The 19,917-nt window shown below is 41.6% G+C and overlaps 1 protein-coding gene across 2 annotated transcripts in view; it reads right to left on the minus strand.

The window, feature by feature from the left end:
• The window catches only part of adarb1b (adenosine deaminase RNA specific B1b), a 218,940-nt gene that overhangs the window by 104,809 nt on the left and 94,214 nt on the right, over positions 1-19,917 (minus strand). For both annotated transcript variants that reach the window (XM_084085070.1, XM_084085069.1), the window contains exon 3: positions 18,330-18,395. The gene's annotated coding sequence lies outside the window, so the exon portion shown is untranslated. The remainder of the gene's footprint in view (positions 1-18,329; positions 18,396-19,917) is intronic.

Below are 19,917 nucleotides of genomic sequence, written 5' to 3' on the forward strand. Positions count from 1 at the left end.
CGCGGCGTGAACGGCGGGCGGGCTGGACAATGGCCGTTGTGATTGCATTGGACTGAATTTGAAATGCAAAAGGCACAAACAAAAAGGTGTGCGCGGGACAGAAACGTCAATCAAGAGAGAGAGCAAATAAACAGCAGTTTATCTCCGCTGACTGATCTTCTCTCCCTCTTGAGGGGGTTCCAGGGGGTCCCCAGCTAGATGATGGACAGGAACCAAATGGACCCTTATGGGTCTGTAACTCTGAGAGTGTACAAATGGAACCAAATGGACCCTAACGGGTCCATTTGGTTCCATTTGTACACTCTCAGAGTTAAATTAACATTGGTTTTACAATGTGAATTGGGGTCCCAGAGGTATAAATGCCATTAAATGGGGGTCCGTAGCCTTAATGCATGTCAAACTGGGGGGTCCTTGAAATTAAAATGGTTGAGAATCACTGCTAGAGAGCCGTTAAAAACCTTCTCTTATTGGGGTCCCTGGCTTATCTTTTCAAATGGGGGTCCGCGGGCTAATAAGTGTCAATTAGGGGGTCCTTGACATGAAAAGGTTTGAGAACCACTGACATAAAGAAGTAACATAAGTTATATGGTCTCTGGCTTATAAAATCCCTGTTATTGCAGAAGGTAATAAGACATCTTATCTGATCATCTGCATTTCGTTATCGAATGAAACATATGTTTCATTCGATACCGAAATGCAGATGATAGAAATAAATAATAAAATGTTATTTTGTAGTAAAATAACTATCGCCCTTATCCCAAGCGCTTCACAATGTGCATTACATTCTCTCTCACACACACACACACACACACACACACACACACACACACACACACACACACACACACACACACACACACACACACACACACACACACACACACACACACACACACACACACACACACACACACACACACACACAATTCAATTCAATTTTCAATTCAAAGGGCTTTATTGGCATGAGAAAACATACGTTTACATTGCCAAAGCAAAAAGCACAATACAACAATACAGCAATACAATCAAAACAAAAAATGTACATTTGAAAGTCAGAATCTTCAATAGATCAATTTCTATGTACCAAGATCACTGGGTGCAGGTATAGTGCAGGAATATACACAATGATTAGTCTTTAGGGTGGTTGTGTTCCGTTCGATATCCTTCTCCTATCACAACAACTCACGAATCTTGCTGCTGTGTTTGCACATTGTTGTACTTCGCCCAGCAGATATGGGAGTTTTTTGTCGTTGGTCATGTTTTCAAAGTCTCTGTGTGTGGTTGTAATCTGTGGGAAGTATGTGTCTCTGATGTCTTGGTACAATGGACAGACGGTTAGGAAGTGTAGCTCGGTTTCCACTTCCTTTTGTGTGCGTTGGGTGCATAGTCTGTCTTCTCTCGGGATACAGGTCTGCCTGTGACGACCTTTCTCGATCGCAAGACTGTGCTCACTGAGTCTGTATCTAGTTAAGATTTTTCTTTGTTTTGGGTCGGTCACGGTGCTCAGGTATTCTGCCACTGTGTATTCTCTGTTTAGGGCCAGATAGCATTCTAGTTTACTCTGCTTTTGTGTTGCTTCTTTCCAATGTGTCAGGTAGTTTTCCTTTTGCTGTTTTATAATTTTGTTTGGTCCGATGGGTTTTCTATCTCGTGGCTCTGTTTGTGTTTGTGCCCGGAGTTCCATGGCCAGCTGGCTGAGGGGGCATCTCTCTAGAGTTTCGCTGTGTGTGAGTGCTTTGTTATGGAGTGCATTTAGGTCGCTTTCTTTTAGGTGGTTGTAGAACTTAAGTGCTCTCTTTTTTATTTTGATTATGAGTGGGTATCGTCCTAGTTCTGCCCTGCATGCATTATTTGGTGTTTTTCGCTGGGTACGGAGAATGGATTTGCAGAATTCTGTGTGTAGGGTCTCGGTTTGGTGTTTATCCCATTTTTCAAGGTCATGGTTTGCTAATGGTCCCCAGATCTCACAACCATAGAGGGAAATTGGTTCTATCACAGAGTCCAGTATTTTAAGCCAGGTTTTAATTGGGATGTCTATTTTGATGTTTCTTTTGATAGCATAGAATGCCCTTCTTGCCTTGTCTCTCAGGTCCTTTACAGCTTGGTTGTAGTTCCCTGTGCTGCTGATGTTTAGGCCAAGGTAGGTATAGTTTTTTGTTTGTTCTAGTGGGATCGTATTTAGGAAAAATTGATGGTTTTGGCGGCTGGATCTTTTTTGAAATATCATGATTTTAGTCTTAGTTAGGTTCACTGTCAGGGCCCATGTCTGCGAGAATTTGTGTAGGAGATCAAGTTGCTGCTGTAGTCCTTCCTTGGTTGGAGACAGCAGCAGCAGGTCATCTGCGAAAAGTAAGCATTTGATTTCTGTGTTTGCCAAGGGGATGCCTGGAGCTGTAGACTGTTCTAACGTTTTTGCTAACTCGTTGATATATATGTTGAAGAGTGTTGGACTCAGGCTGCATCCCTGTCTAACTCCTCGGCTTTGGGGGAAAAAGTCTGTGTGCTTTTCGCCTATTTTAACTGCGCATTTGTTGTTTGTGTACATTGATTTTATGATGTCATAGGTTTTCCCCCCTATGCCACTTTCCAATAGTTTGTACATCAGACCCTCATGCCAAATTGAATCGAATGCTTTTTTGAAGTCGACAAAGCAGGAGAATAATTTGCTTTTGTTTTTGTTTATTTGGTTGTCAATTAGGGTGTTTAGAGTGTAAATGTGGTCTGTTGTGCGATATTTTGGTAGAAAGCCAATTTGTGATTTGCTCAGGACATTGCTTTCTGTGAGGAAGTTTAGGATTCTGTGGTTGAGGATCATGCAGAGGATCTTTCCGAGGTTGCTGTTTACACAGATCCCACGGTAGTTATTTGGGTCATATTTGTCTCCACTTTTGTGGAGTGGCGTTATCAGCCCTTGATTCCATGTGCTAGGGAAGATCCCAGAGCTGAGCACTATATTTAGGAGTTTTAGTATGGCCATTTGGAATTTGAGGTCGGTGAATTTGATCATTTCATTTAGAATACCGTCTGCCCCACAGGCCTTCTTGGTTTTAAGTGTTTTTATTTTGTCTTGTAGTTCTTTTAGGTTGATTTGGGAATCTAGTGGATTCTGGTAGTCTTTTACGGCTGACTCTAGGTTTTGTAGTTTATCTTTTATTTGTTTTTGTTCTTTGTTCTTCTCGATTGGGCCAAAGAGGCTAGAAAAATGATTCACCCATATATCTCCATTTTGGATGGGTAGTTCGTCCTGTTTTAGCTTATTAAGTCTGTTCCAGTTTTCCCAGAAGCTGTTTGTCTGTATGGAATCTTCGATATCTTGCAGTTGGTTTCTAACATGTTGATTTCTTTTTTCTCTTACTGTGTTTTTGTATTGTTTCAGTGTTTCCCCATATTGGAGACGTATGTTGTGGTTGTCTGGGTCTCTGTGTTTTTGGTTTGATAGTTTCCTTAATTTTTTCCTGAGATTATTGCAGTCATTATCGTACCATTTGTCATTCTCAACGTTTTTTCTGGCTTTCCTGTTTGATACTTTTAAGTTTGCTAGTGAGGCTGTTAGTTCAAATATATGATTGAGGCCTTCTACTGCCCTGTTTACACTTTCACTGTTTTCTTCAAAGGTTTTTTCTAGGAAATGATCCAGTTGTGATTGGACTTGTTTTTGCCTAATAGCATTTTGGAAAGCTTCTGCGCTATGTTCATTCCATTTGTAACGTTTTCTTATAGTATGTAGTTTGTTTGGCGTTTGTTCTTTGTGTCTGTGTGTTGATCTGTTTAGATAGGCTGTGATTCTGTTGTGGTCTGACAGGGGTGTTTGCGGGCTGACTGTGAAGGCTCTGAGCGATGCTAGGTTTATGTCCGTGATAAAGTAATCTACCGAGCTGTTTCCCTGGGATGAGCTGTATGTATATCTACCGAAGGAGTCCCCTCGGAGTCTACCGTTAACAATGTACAGACCCAGTGAGCGACAGAGCTGTAGCAGTTGTGACCCATGTTTGTTCGTTGTTTTGTCGTGATTGTATCTCGACACACACACACACACACACGACAGCAGAGGAAAATACGGGGTATCGAACCGGGAATCTTCTTAATTCCCAAGCGGCCGCTCTACCCACCTTTAATTCTATGATCACAGATAAGATGAGATAAGAAAATGAACTGGTTTGGAACTCGACAAATTCCACTCAGATAGGGCTAAAAAAGTGTTGAACTTTTGGGCCCTGGAGACCTATAAATGCAAGATGGTTGCTAGAACGGCGGCGCTAACAAACCTTTTTAGAAACCAAGAAACCTTTAGAAACCAATCATGTCACTGCACTGATATGAGGGATCGGACTTAACCCATTCAGGCCTGAGGCTGATTCTACAAAATGTCTTCTAAATCCTAACAGTTTTCTGAAAAACGTATGTTTCTATGTCAGTGGTTCTCAAACCTTTTCATGTCAAGGTCGGACCCCCAAGATATGTATTTGGCCGCGGACCCCCCCATCTCAAAATATTTTGTTCCAGGGACCCCCAGAAGCAAAGATTTGAGTTAGAAAAGTTCGCTTAAAAAAACATATATTCAAAGATTTGCACACATTTTTCACACTTTTTTTTTGACACTCTCTAATTGTTTCCACCCAGTTTGAACAACAGAAGCAGGGAGATAGTCCTCAGGCTCTTGTTGTGTGAATTTGTGTTGCATTTTTGAGACTTACCTGTGAGTCTACATGTTCTGATGAAAATGTTGAAACAAGGTATTTGTTCATTGCCTTAAACCTCCCTCCCTGGCCCTCTTAGCAAACAGCAAGTGAGAGGCTGATCAATGAAGGGTTTTTCTACCACATGAACCCAAGCATCTCCATGTTTGGGGTGAACATTGTGATGCATTGCAAGCGTTTTTTTCCCGCAAGGTTAATTGGTTAAAACATTGGTTCTCAAAGTGGTGGGGGGTCCCTGGGGGGGTTCCAGGGGATCCCCAGCAAAATGTGTTAATATAGCATCACAATGATTTTAACCACTTTAACCTTTTATACTTTGGCTATTCAAAAATAGCAGATCTACAAGCTCATAGCGCGGCACCGAGTGCCGCGCTATGAGCTTGTAGATCTGCTATTTTTGAAAAATCGTGAAAATGTGCGCAAATCTTTTATATATATATTTTTAAAGCCAACATTTGTAACTCAAATCTTTGCTTCTGGGGGTCCCTGGAACAAAATGTATTTTGAGATGGGGGTCCGTGGCTAAATACAAATAACTGTGGGGGTCCTTGACAAGAAAGTTTGAGAACCACTGGGTTAAAACACTATGCCACCTCTATTGTTGTTTGTCATCAAATATCATATATCCACAACCAGACAAATAAAGAAAAAGAAAATCTAACAAAAAAAAGTTTCACTTTCTGACTGTGAATAAACTTGAAGTAAGTATTTGTTTTCCGATCACCTCGAGTGGCTGACGGTGTGGTTTACACACAGACACTTAAACGACGGCATGCTTACCCTACGGGAAACGCTACGTTCACTCAATTTGCATGCAAGGCCAATCAATGGATTGGCAGAACAATCAATTACTAAGCCATTCTCCATCATCGCTCTTTAAGTATTATCATCATGAGTACACTTAACCCATTAAGACCTGAAGCCGATTCTACAAATGTCTTCTAAATCCTGTTTTTTTTTTAAAACGTATGGTAAACTTTTTCATGTCAAGGACCCACAAAATGATATGTATTTGGCCGTCGACCCCCTTCTCAAAATATGTTGTTCCAGGGACCCCCCAGAAGCAAAGATTTGAGTTAAAAATGTTCGCTTTAAGACAATATAATATATATTCAAAGATTTGCACACATTTTCGCGATTTTTCAAAAATAGCAGATCTACAAGCTCGTAGCGCGGCACTCGGTGCCGCGCTACGAGCTTGTACATCTGCTATTTTTGAATAGCCCAAAGTGTAACATAATGCTTTTTTAGCTCAAATCAAAAAGTGACACAGATGCGTCCCAGGTCTTAATGGGTTAAGAGGTTTGAATCCATTCAAACAAGGCCAACATGGCTGCGTGTGCACATGAGAGAGATAGTATGTTTGTGTGTGTGCGTGTGCGTGTGCGTGTGTGCACACACACTTCAGTGACTGCAAGCTTGTGTGTGTGTGTGTGTGTGTGTGTGTGTGTGTGTGTGTGTGTGTGTGTGTGTGTGTGGTGGTCTGGCATCAGCAGAACAGCAGCAGATGTGAAGGGGTAATTTGGAGCCTCAAGAGGCACCCTCTGATGTGGTACAAAGCATTGTGGGTAATTTTTCTGCAATTGAACTTGAGTGGCCTTCGGTGTGAGGAAGAGTTGTGTGTTCTCTGCCAGATTCGGACACACATACTGTACACACACGGACGGGTTTCTGTGAGACACGGCCTCTCGGGTCACTTTACTATGCAAAGGACGAGTCTCTATCTATCTAGCTACAGTGGTTCTCAAAGTGAACGTTTTATACTTTGGCTATTCAAAAATAGCAGATATACAAGCTCATAGATCTGCTATTTTTGAAAAAAATCCCCTGGCACAAAATATTTTTGAGATGGGGGTCCGCAGCCAAATACATTATGTTTTGGGGGTCCTTGACATGAAAAAGGTGGTCTATAGCGAGGTTTTATCAATAGTATCTATATTACGTGAGTTAACCCCTTTAAGACCGGGAAAGCATAATTTGTGTCATTTTAAGATTTCTTTGGCTATTCAAAAATAGCAGATCTACAAGCTCATAGCGCGGCACCAAGTGCCGCGCTATGAGCTTGTATATCTGCTATTTTTGAAAAATCGCGAAAATGTGTGCAAATCTTGGAATATATATATTTTTTTCAAAGTGAACATTTGTAAAATATTTAGTTCCGCGCTATGAGCTTGTATATCTGCTATTTTTGAATAGCCAGAGAAATCTAAAATGACAGAGATGCGTTTGGGAAAAAGATTGAGAACCACTGATCTAGCACAATGTTCCAATGGAGCGCTTCCCAGATTCAAGTGATTGTGAGCAACAGCAGAAATATTATAGTAACCAAACATAATAATAACAACAACCTCTCTCCAGATAAGCTCTCTGGTCTTCATCAGTATCAAGATGTGATCCAGTTCACTCCAAAAGACTTTTTTTTTTTTTACCGTTTTGTTTTCCCTACTTACTTACTCAGTGAGAGACACACTGATAAATGCTTCTTTATGTCTCTTCATGCAGTTTGAAGGTATGTTGTACAGCAGTGGTTCTCAAACTTTTCCATGTCAAGGACCCCAAAATCGACACTTATTAGCCCGCGGACCCCCACTTGAAAAGATATGCCAAGGACGCCCATATGAGAAGATTTTTACGGCTCTAGCAGTGATTCTCAACTATTTTAATTTCAAAGACCCCCAGTTTGACATGCATTAGGCTACGGATCCCCATTTTATGGCATTTCTATCTCTGGGACCCCAATTTATATTGTAAAATCAACGTCAATTTAACTCAGAGAGTGTACAAATGGAACTAAATGGACCCGTTAGGGTCCATTTGGTGTATGAATATCAGCATGCGTATTTCAGAAAGAAGTAGTTCCAAACTATAGTGTACTTAAAAAAAATGAAAATGTTACTACCAGGCGAACGAGTAGTCTATTATTCATCAGCATTCATTAGAGTAGTCAAACTCTTCAAACATGTATTAACAGGATGATGAGATTGTTGCAGCAAAACAGCAAACTTTGATTAACCCATTCAATCTGGCAACGCATCTACAGATGTCTTCTAAATCCTAACAGTTTTCTGAAAACCGTATGTTGCAACACTATCAGTGGTTCTCACACTTTTTCATTTCAAGAACCCCCTAAAATTATATGTATTTGGTCGCGGACCCCCATCTCAAAATATTTTGTTCCAGGGACCCCCCAGAAGCAAAGATTTGAGTTACAAATGGTCGCTTTAAAAAACATATATATTGAAAGATTTGCATGAATTTTCACGATATTTCAAAAAAAAATAAAAAAAATAGCAGATCTACAATAGAGCTTGTATATCTGCTATTTTTGAATAGCCAAGGTATAAAATAATGGCTATAGCTAAAATCTAAAATGAAATGATTTTTTCTTAACACAGATGCACAAAAAACTTGTGCACAGTCAGTGCAGGCATCAGTGTTGATTTTGGTTTTTATTTTAGTCATCTGAAATGTTTTTGTTTTTGTCTAGTTTTAGTCGACTAAAATGTATTTAGGCGGTGCATAATGGCTGATTTTACACTTGGTTGCGTGCTGAAAATAGCCGATCTACAAGCTCGACGCGTTGTGAGCTTGTAGATCTGCTACTTTCAGAGCCCAACACCTGAGTGCAACGAAACATAAAATGGTCTTTTTTGTTCTACTGGATCTCTTCCCTCGCTAACATTTTAGTCTAGTTTCTATTTGTTGACGAAATTGTCAATATAATTTAGTCTTAGTTTTAGTCATCATAGCTTATTTTTTATTTAGTTTTTATATAGTTTTCGTCAGTGAAAAAAGGTAGTCGACCAACATTTTTCGTCATAGTTTTAGTCGACGAAATCAACACTGGTGCAGGCATACCAATTGTGCACAAACAATGCAGGACTCCAGAACCAGGCTGGCACTGACATGTTCAAGGCTGCTCACGGCTGTGTTTACATAACTGTGCCCCAGTGGGGCGACTCATACAGTGGTGTAACGATGACATCATCATTCATCACACAGAGACAAATTAATTTTAGCTTCCAAATAAATCACGGTGAAAGAGCAATGCAATATAAAAACGGAGAGAGAAACCCCCCCCCCCCCCCCCACCCCCCCAAAAAAAAAGAAAGTAAGCCAAATGAGTGGAACTAACTGCGTAACAAGGATGCATAGTGATAGCACGGTGAGTTTACCCTGGCTTGAGGCGTTCATAATGATGCAATAACATGATAACATCACTGCACACATTCACATGCCTTTATAAATAAAATAAAACTGGAGAGAGAGAGACAGAGAGAGAGAGAGAGAGAGAGACACAGAGAGAGAGAGGGCTGCAACTATGGATTACATTCTTATCTTCTTTCTATTACGTTTTGAAGTCGAATAATTCTTTTAAATCGACCAAACCGATTCGCGTAATATTTTTGATGCACAACAGTGTCTGGCGAAAAAAATAAACCACTTACAAGCTCACAGGCTTGTGTGTTGTCGTGAGCGTGTAGATAAAAGCTGTTTGTAGTAGCAGCAGCCGTTGTAAGCAGCTGGTTAAAACGCAGCCGTCTTGACATGAACAGACAATGAGGTCATGGCCTGTCATGACTGTTGTTTTGTCTTTCTTTCTTTTTTTTTTATTAGTCACCAGCGCCTTTTAAGGCTAGTTGCTAACTCTGGGCTAGCGCCTATTTGCAAGGGGAAGTATAGTGCTTTGATTAGCATTTAGCCATTATGGCACTAACGGGGCTCTCGGAGGTCTAGCCTCAGGGGCAGAAAGCGAGAGAGAGAGAGAGAGAGAGCGAAGCTCACCTGGTAGCTGCTTATAGCTCTGCTCTCCTCTCTTTCAACCTCGCTCCGTCGACCCTGCCGACACACAACGCTGCCTGCCTACACCCCCCCCCCCCCCCCTACCCCCAACAAGATGGAGGCATACACACACACACACACACACACACCAGCTCTCTGGGGAGAGCGATGGAGACAGGGGCAGCAGACAGGGGGAGAGAAGGTGCAGTCATCCACGGCGAGGGAAGCACTGATGCAAAATGGGGGGGGTGCACAGTCTTCAGGGGAGAAGTGTCTTTTCAACCCCACCACCAATGTTCTGGACAAAGAGACACCCATGCAGAGGGCCAGCTGCAGGGGTTTGATTTTACTTCAGTTGAGTCAAACATACATGGGGGTCACGGTAAACTCTGTCTACTGAGTTTAACCCATTAAAAGGCCTGGAGGTTCCGATTCTACAAAATGTCTTTTAAATCCCAACAGTTTTTTTTGGAAAAAAAAACGTATGTGTGCTATGTCAGTGGTTCTCAAACTTTTTCATGTCAAGGACCCCCAAAATGTATATATGTATTTGGCCGCGGACCCCCCCCCCCCCCCCATCTCAAAATATGTTGTTCCAGGGACCCCCCAGAAGCAAAGATTTGAGTTACAAATGTTCCCTTTAAAAAATATATATACGAAAATGTTCACGATTTTTCAAAAATAGCAGATCTACAAGCTTGTAGCGCGGCACTCGGTGCCGCGCTATAAGCTTGTAGATCTGCTATTTTTTAATAGCCAAAGTGTAAAATAATGCTTTTTAGCTCAAATCTAAAAATGACACAGATGCGTTCCAGGTCTTAATGGGTTAACTCAGAGTAGAGTGTACAATTCGTTACATTACGTACACTCTCAGAATAAACGATAAATTGACACTGAGGATTTTATTGTTCAAGGTTCAAGGGTTCCTTTATTGTTAATGAGGCACAATGTTAGCCTTTCCCAAGCTTATTGTTGTGTTCTCTGGCTGGAGTGTTCATATGCCTTTATTGTCCGGGGTAAGTACTATCTACTGCCAGTGGCTCTGAGGCTATACGAAAGCCACTTGGTAGCATAGTGTGTACTAAACACTCCATTTGACTGCTTTGAAATTTCCGGGCATTTCCTGCATGAACTGTAACATTCATGTGGAATCCATTTGATTTGTCACTCTCTCTCTCTCGTCAATTTTTCATTTCTTGACTGAGAGGTCTCTGGCAGACAACTGTGCGCGACGTGCACATATGTTTAACAGCGGGTTAGGTCTGCGATTTACGCATACGCTTGGCAGGGGGAAGTACGAAAGAAAGCACTCTGCCAATTTAAGTTTTTTTCTTTATTACATTCATGTTATTAATATGAAAGAAATGATATTATAGTTACCACATATACCCTATATACTTTTTCCCCCCTTTTTATTCCCTCTAAAACAAAATCTCTTCACCGAAAATAGCCAAAACCTTGCTGAATGTTAGCCTATTATGACATGGCCAGGAAAGGGACAATACACAAGGGTTCAAATGAATCTATTCATACGGTCATTCACAAAACCACCTGCCCCACCCCCATCGACCCCCACCCCACACACACACACACACACATACATTATTAGGTCATGGAGGCAATAAACATCACGGGGTCGTTAGTCTAATCAATACTCATCTCTGTTAGATCACTGAAATAATTAAAAGGATACAGCACCTGGTAGAATCATTACTCTAGAGTGCACACACACACACACACACACACACATGAATGAGAACCATTTCCAAAAGGTCCCAGCTGGCGGGTCTGGCACTAGTAACTAACATGCTGTGTGCACAGGTGTGATGCCAATATGCCATGTTTTTGATAACAAAATCCATTATATTAAGAATTGATATAAATGAGAGAAAATGGAAGCGTGTCAGTGAGTGAGTGAGTGAGTGTGTGTGTGTGTGTGTGTGTGTGTGTGTGTGTGTGTGTGTGTGTGTGTGTGTGTGTGTGTGTGTGTGTGTGTGTGTGTGTGTGTGTGTGTGTGTGTGTGTGTGTGTGTGTGTGTGTGTGTGTGTGTGTGTGTGTGTGTGTGTGTGTGTGTGCGCGCGTGTGCGTGTCTGTATAAATCAGGCTCTCCGTCTGTCCTTCAGTGACCTAATGGAGATTGGTATTGATGTGATCGTAGAGTTTGTGTATGTGTCCAAATTTTGAACATGACAATATGGGCTTCATAACAGCGTTCTTATCCACTTGAACCCTAGCATCCTTATTCTGGGCATATCGTAATAGGCGAACATTCGGCCAAAAAATAGGTAAAGAGATTTGGGTGTGGAGAGAAAAAAGGAGGGGGCAAAGTACAGCACACTGGAGGAACCTGGTCCATGAGATACAGTATACAGGGTTTAAGCGGTCGGGAGAATATGGATGTCGAGAGACACAGATTAATTATAAACTGCTGACAACCACAGGCAAAACATAATCAAAGGAGCCCACCAACATGTGCCTGACAGAACCAATAAGTAAAACACTATCACACACTTATCGCGGCGGGACGGCTGATTTAGCCCATTAAGACCGGGAACGCATCTGTTGTGTCATTTTTAGATGTCTTTGGCTATTCAAAAATAGCCAAAGTGCCGCGCTATGAGCTTGTAGAGCTGCTATTTTTGAAAAATCGTGAAAATTCGAGGCAAAATCTTGGATTATATATCTTTTAAAGCGAACATTTGTAAAATATTTAGTTCCAGGAAACCCCCAGAAGCAAAGATTAGATTTACAAATGTCCGCCAAAAATAACAAAAAAACAAAACAAATATTTGCATGATTTTTCAAAAATAGCAGATCTACAAGCTCATAGCGCGGCACTCGGTGCCGCGCTTTGAGCTTGTATATCTGCTATTTTTGAATAGCCCAACGAAATCTAAAAATGACGTTCCCGGTCTTAAAGGGTTAAAACAGCTTGAGAAACCGCAGGTGATTGGCCAGCTCTTTGAAGAGACATGTGACCCATAACGCACCTGAACCTTCCACCCCCACCATCTCCGTTTGTCCGACAGATTGACGATTTATACTTCGTCACACGACCGTGTCACGCGCCGTCGAACATACCCGGTCTAACAAGCCAACATGGTGTTGCAGATGTGACGCGTTGTGGGGTTGTAGATCTGCTGTGTTTGGTGCGCAACAGTGTTGCGCAATTAAGCATAATTAGGCAAGAGAAGTGTCCATTTGGTAGTTCTTAGATGAGAAGCACATAATAATGAGTCTGGTTTCTAAACTTATGTCATATCCACTCTTGCCAAAACTCTGTGGTTCTTTAGGCCACACTATTCATACATCGTTTTAGAATTTCACTGAGTTGTATTTTACTCAGACAAAATGTGGCTTAGCGCTGTCGCCTCACAGCTAGAAGGTCCTGGGTTCGATTCCCGCCAGGGACGCTGTGGGCGCTGGGGGCGTGTTCTCTCCTCCACGTCATCGGCGCCCATACCCTAGGTGGGGTTGGTGAAAGGGCCCACTCTGTGTGGAGTTTGCATGTTCTCCCCGTGTCTCCTAGGGTAGTTAATACCCTCACAAAAACATGTAGTAATCCTGGTCACTATACTGCCTCCCCCTGGTCAGCCGGGGCGCCTGATGGAGGAGAAGGGAACTGGTTGGAATAACGTGTTCCTTCCACGCGCTATGTCCAACCAGGGAAACTTCCCCCTGTCGGGTGATAAGAAGCGGCCTGCTTGCTCCTCATGCATTGAAGGAGGCATGAGCTTCAGCTTGGGCTCTCCCTAGGCTGGCAGAGGGTAGGTAGTGCCCAGGATTACATAGGCAATTGGCACTGGGTGAAAAAATGTGGGTTACAAAATCGTGGGATAAAAATTATAAGTAAAAAAAAAAAAAAGACAAAATGTGGCTTATTTACAACGTGGGGATGTGCGTGAGACAATGCACTTAGTGAATAAATTCGATTTTTAGTGCCTCTCACCTTACTGAAATAAAATGCTGTGTCTTTGTACTGGCAGACATGATTATTATCTAGGGACATTCAGGACACTTGCAGGCATTATGTGGCAAGATTATTGCCATTCTTACCTTTAATAATAACCACTTTAACGCCCCTATTTTGGGCATGTCATCATTATAAAACTATATAAAACAATATAAACAAACAATATAAAACTAGCAGATCTACAAGCTCACAACGCATCGCGTGATCTGTCTGCAGTCTGTACCAGTAGAGCTTAAGTGGTTAAATAACAAGTCATTTCTGTTGAACACGAAAGGTGACAGAGCTCACACGGTAGCTGCAAATGTCATGTTTAACCTGTGAGTGATTAGCCTGCCAACTTCCTCTTAACCCATTCAATCCGGGAACGCATCTGTGTCATTTAAAAATGTATTTGGCTATTCAAAAATAGCAGATCTACAAGCTCATAGCGCGGCACCGAGTGCCGCGCTATGAGCTTGTAGATCTGCTATTTTTGAAAAGTCTTGAGAATTTGTGGAAATCTTTGAATATATACATATTTTTAAAGCGAACATTTGTAACTCAAATCTTTGCTTCTGGGGGGTCCCTGGAAGAGAACGTTTTGAGGTGGGGGTCCGCGGCCAAATACATATATATATTTTTTACTAACAGTACTGTATGTTGCTATACCAGTGGTGCTCCAACTTTTCCATGTCAAGGACCCCCAAAATGACCACGGACCCCCATCTCAAAATATGTTGTTCCAGGGACCCCCAGAAGCACAGATCGGAGTAAATTGTTTTCGCTTTAAAACATTGAATATTCAAAGATTTGCACACATTTTTAAAAAACAAATAGCAGACCTACAAGCTCATAGCGCGGCACTCGGTGCCGCGCTATGAGCTTGTAGATCTGCTATTTTTGAATAGCCAAAGAAAATCTTAAAATGACACAAGATGCGTCCCCGGTCTTCATGGACTAATTGAAGAGAAGGTGTTCAGTCCAGAGCTTCAGAATGCGTTCTGGAGAATCCATTCCCCAAGGAGGCATAGACTTGCATTCCAACAGACGCTTAGCATTCCGGTCAGGGCGGAGAGAAGTCGGACGTCTTTGGGGGAAGCGAAATAATAAGTGATTAGGATCATTTGACATGCTCGTTTGCTATGCTGATCCCTGTGACGAAACTCGGCAGTTATTTTTTTTGCGGCGGGGTGCATTCACACAGCAATTTATGCAAATTCGGTCTCACCCAAGCTAAGTGTATAATAGAAGATAATTGGCTAGCTAGTGGAGCTGGGATTTATTTTGGCTGGGAAAGTGAAGAAAATGGCGTGGAGAGGCTGCTTTCAAAACAGAGACGCTGGGGGGGCTAGAAATATGACATTGGGCATACGAGGACAAAGCAGTCAAGATGACAAATGACTTTGTCTGGAAATGTATTGGCTTATCAATTTCATATGCTGATACTTTGGCAGCACAGATTCAATGTTTAGTATTAAAGCAAAAAAAACAACACCACCACCCACCTCACTGCAACGAGACGCTATTTATACTATTTATAAAATTCATGGCACAAGCAGAAATAGCAATGACTTCACTGTGGTATTCACATTAGTATGCAACCTGCCATCTCACACCTTTACAGCAAGAGCAGATGGACATGTGTGTGTGTGTGTGTGTGTGTGTGTGTGTGTGTGTGTGTGTGTGTGTGTGTGTGTGTGTGCGCGCGTGCGTGCGTGCGTGCGTGCGTGCGTGCGTGCGTGCGTGCGTGCGTGCGTGCGTGCGTGCGTGCGTGCGTGTGTTTACGCATGCATGCGTGCATATAGAAGAGGACACACTGAGATGGGTTTGGGAGGGAAAGCAGGGCTTGTGGTTGTAGGTGAGCATCAACATCACCCTATGGAGAACAATCTGCCATGGTGCTCTGCTATGGGAAACACTGGTCTTCAACAGGGGGTCCAGGACCCCTACGGGGTCCTCAAGGTACAGCAGGGGGCCAAATCTTTGTGTGATGGGATTATTTTTTACATTAAACACTTGAACCGTAGTATCCCTATTCTGAGGGGAACATTAGCCGAAAATAGCAAAAGCAAGATCTGCTATTTTCAGCAATTTTTTTTTTTTTTGTGTTTTTTAAAAGTGGTTAACTGTCTGAAAATACACATGAACAGGAACCCAACACAACACTAAACAATGATAGTGCTGTCAAACAAGTCTATGATATCTATGAAAAAGTTTAATCTGCAACACAATTCTATACAATAAACGTTGAAGACCCCTGCTTTAGGGCTTTGTTAGACATGACACAATCCAAGATACATTTGATTTAGAACCATCTTATTAGGGCTACGGATAATATGGACTAAATCAAATATCATTATATTCTTTACCTTGATATCGTTATTGTGACAATATTGTCGGTACAGTATGACTGGTGCTTTCACAAAATATTTACACGATGAGATCTTTTGAATACATTTTGATAAAGCATCATCAGTAATGCCTGTACAATAACTAAGTGGGTATAGACAAATAATGGAATAGCTGGAACGTCAGGTAAGTTCGGAAAATCGCTTTACTGTAATGCAGCCTTTAAAGCCAGTGAAAGATCAAACTTATGCCACATCATGATATCCAAAATCTCAGACAACATTATCTAGTCTCATCTGCCCAAATCAATATACTGCAATATCAATATGATGCCCAGCCCCTAACTGAAATGATGCTCCAATACTGGACACCGTAACCAGAAGGGTGAGCCACCGGGGTTGGCTGTGATTTGTATTAGCTTGACAGATGCCTGGCAGAAACAGATTGGACAGTGTGGTCATCTGCCAGGCAATAAGCATGGTGGCATTTAGCCCAAGGGTGACTAGCAAATGCTCTGCATTGGTTAGCTTAGAACAGCCTTGTGTGATGGTATAATCAAAGTTTATTAGCAGATGTTTAACAATAATTTAACTCTTGAGAGCGTAAAATGAAACCAAATGGACCCGCAAGGGTCCATTTGGTTTCATTTTACGCTCTCAAGAGTTAAATATCTATAAGGATCCATTTGGTTACCAACTCTCCATCATTTAGGTGGGGACATTACATTACAGTCATTTAGCAGAAGTTCATTCCACCACTGTGGGGCCAGAACAGAAAAAAAGTCGTGACCGTGTAGATCGACCAGAAGGACCCTTGAGTGACGACGGTCTTTCTGGTCGATCTACTACACGGTACCACCTGGAACCACCCCCTCAAGGACCACTGGTGGTCCCCGGACCACTGGTTGAGAACCATTGGGCTACAGCAGTGGTTTTCAACCTTTTTTTGCGTCAAGGACCCCCAAATTGATACACATTAGCCCAGGGACCCCCATTTGAAAAGAAATGCCAGGACAATAAGAGATTTTTACGGCTCTAGCAGTGATTCTCAACCATTTTAATTTCAAGGACCCCCAGTTTAACATGCATTAGGGCTACAGACCCCCATGTAATGGCATTTCTATCTCTGGGACCCCAATTTATATTGTAAAATCAATGTTAATTTAACTCTGGGAGTGTACAAATGGAACCAAATGGACCCGTTAGGGTCCATTTGGTTCCATTTGTACACTCTCAGAGTTACAGACCCATAAGGGTCCATTTGGTTCCTATCCATCATTTAGCTGGGGACCCCCTGGAACTCCCTCAAGGACCACTGGTGGTCCCCCGGACCACTGGTTGAGAACCATTGGGCTACAGCATCAGTTAGCGAAGCTGAGAGACAGTGATGAATGCTAGGGGGTTATTATGGCTCCTCAAGTGGTACACTGATTACAACAAGCTCCAAATCTCAGGAGGTCACGCTCCGAATCCATGAGGTCACACAAAGCACCCTCCTCGATTGGCTATACCTGAAGTTAGCTCAGTCTCCACTCACCGCAATGCCTTGTGGGTATGACGCTGCTGTTTCAGTACAGCTACCACGTAAAAGGTTACGTGTTTATCCAGAGGTCCATGGTTCATATTTTTGGGGGTACGGCAAGCCTTAAGAGAGGGTCTTATGAGGCCCTAGCCACTTACGTACAAGTCGTTGTGTAGCCTAGCATAGATCGGCACGACGGCCAGTGTTGCCAGATTCGGTGAGAGAAACAAGCAACCGGGTCTAGGAAAACCAGCCCAAAAGAAGCGACTACATGGGCCACGTGTGCACTTTAACATATACATCAGCTATTTTCAAATCAAATCTTGCGGGGGAAATTATAACAAGCAGATCTGGCAACCCCACCCTGACTACTACGACGTCCTTGACCGCCCTTCCGTTCTGCTTGGGTTCCCGCAGCGGTCCATTGATGCACACTGACTGGGAAGAAATCTGCCATGTGTGGTGGTAGGGGGGGTTGTTGCTAAGGCTTGATGGCAAAAAAAAACAAACACCTGGAGCGTACCCAAACAGCCCCATGCATGCACAATATGCAAATGTCAGGTTTTTTTGATATACTAAAGCATATCATCTCCGTTTTGGGGGATTCTGCAATTTGATATCCTTCCCATTTTTCTCGCTCCATCTCTCTGAGCAGCCTCCCAACTGTTTGTTCTCAGACTGTTTGTGTATTTATTCAGGCGGATGACAAGTTGGAGCTTCCAAAAAATGTGTCTTCAACTATAAAAAGGTCATTTCGCTTGAGCTCTTTCGCCCAAACACTTGGGTCTAAATAAAAAACCCTTATTTGAAACAAACTAGTAAAACTATAGTGCTCTCTGTTTCTGTTCAACGGATGGCTCCGTACAAAGCAAATGAGGGGGAAAGAAGAAGAATAAGGCCGTTCCAGGGATTCGAACATATATATATATATATATATATATATATATATATATATATATATATATATATATATATATATACTCCGACTGGCGGCTTGGTCACAGTTCTAGGATTAAACGTGTGCTTACCTTATAAGAAGTACCAAAAGGAAATGAAGTTATTCTTCGTCTTTGTCACTGATGCTCCTAGCGCTGCTGTAGAGAGAGAGAGAGAGAGAGAGAGTATGAGCAGTGGTGTAAAAAGTACTCACATTCTTTACTTAAGTAAAAGTACCAATACTGCAATACAGAAATACTCTGTCACACAAGTAAGAGTCCAGAATTAAAAATGTACTTGAGTAAAAGTACAAAAGTATTGGCATCAAAATGTACTTAAAGTACCAAAAGTAAAAGTACTAAATATTTGAAAATAGCCTAGGCATAAAATAGGGCTAAAGTGGTAATGTATGTTTTATAATACAATAATTTATATCTGAAAAGTAACAAGTAACTAAAGTTTTCAAATAATTGTAGTGGAGTAAAAGTACAAGATTTGCCTCTGAGATGTAGTGGAGTAGAAGTAAAAGTATTGGAAATTGGAAATACTCAAGTAAAGTACAAATACCTCAAAACTGTACTAAAGTACAGTACTTAAGTAAATGTACTTAGTTTCTTTCCACCACTGAGTAAGAGAGACTCGTGTAGTTCCCTGGATGAGTTTAACCACTGTTGCCATTAAGCTGTTCTAAGTGAAGGTTTTACGATTTCACGTTGTGACTTGATGTCAACTGGCGTGCTCCATGAAATGGGAAGGTGACAATTAGAGCCTGATGACCGCTGCCAGGTTTTAGAGTCCTTATCCGCCGATTACCGATGTTTTGACTGATATTTTGTCAGGAAGTGGCACATTTTTAAATCAATTTGAAAAACTGCCCGCTGCAGTTCATCGGAGCGACCTGTATCCGCGGCCGCCATATTGGGAATGGAAGCCGAGCCTTCTAAATGCATTTATGTCCATTGAAGAAGTCTCTCCACTATTAAAATCACTATATAACTCCCTGCATGCAGTTTGTAACAAATGCCAGACATGGAGATCCAGTAGGCCTATACTTGGTTACAACGAAAATGAATATTTTCGTACCAAAATACTTTTATCTAATCCAAGTAACAGTAATAGTCACGAAGCATTTCTGTCAGTCCAGTCACTGGAATATACAATACATGAAATATGCAGGCCACCTTTTCTGTCTATATTCAACATCACGCTATTCAGGTCAGATCACATCTATAATCTATAGACGTTTTTTTAGTCCAAACATTAAATAATAAATACCACAATGAAATAATAAAATCCACAATGCATTAAATATGTATGTAACTTTTTGGACCAAAAAACTTCTATCAACTTTTTGAAAGATTTTTTTTGTTTTTTTTTGTTACAAAAACAGCAAATACAAATGAAAACGGTTTGAGACACTGACAGTCTGTGTTCTATATTTCAAAATATTATTTAAAATATATTTAATATAGAACACTGAAACCATAACACATCCAAGACAGTTGAAAGCAATTCTAACATCAAAGTCGCAGAGCAGTATAATATAATGGTTGGTAAGTAAATAAATAAACAAACAAATACATAAAGTAAAATAATAAAAATCCCTGGAAAATAACTATTTTCACAACTTTGGCCGTGTTGCCACTCGGAAATGTATAGTGTGGCGATGTGGCGAAGCCA

Source organism: Gymnoscopelus microlampas (assembly GCF_963454915.1).
Source record: "Gymnoscopelus microlampas genome assembly, chromosome: 17".
Taxonomy (NCBI): domain Eukaryota; kingdom Metazoa; phylum Chordata; class Actinopteri; order Myctophiformes; family Myctophidae; genus Gymnoscopelus; species Gymnoscopelus microlampas.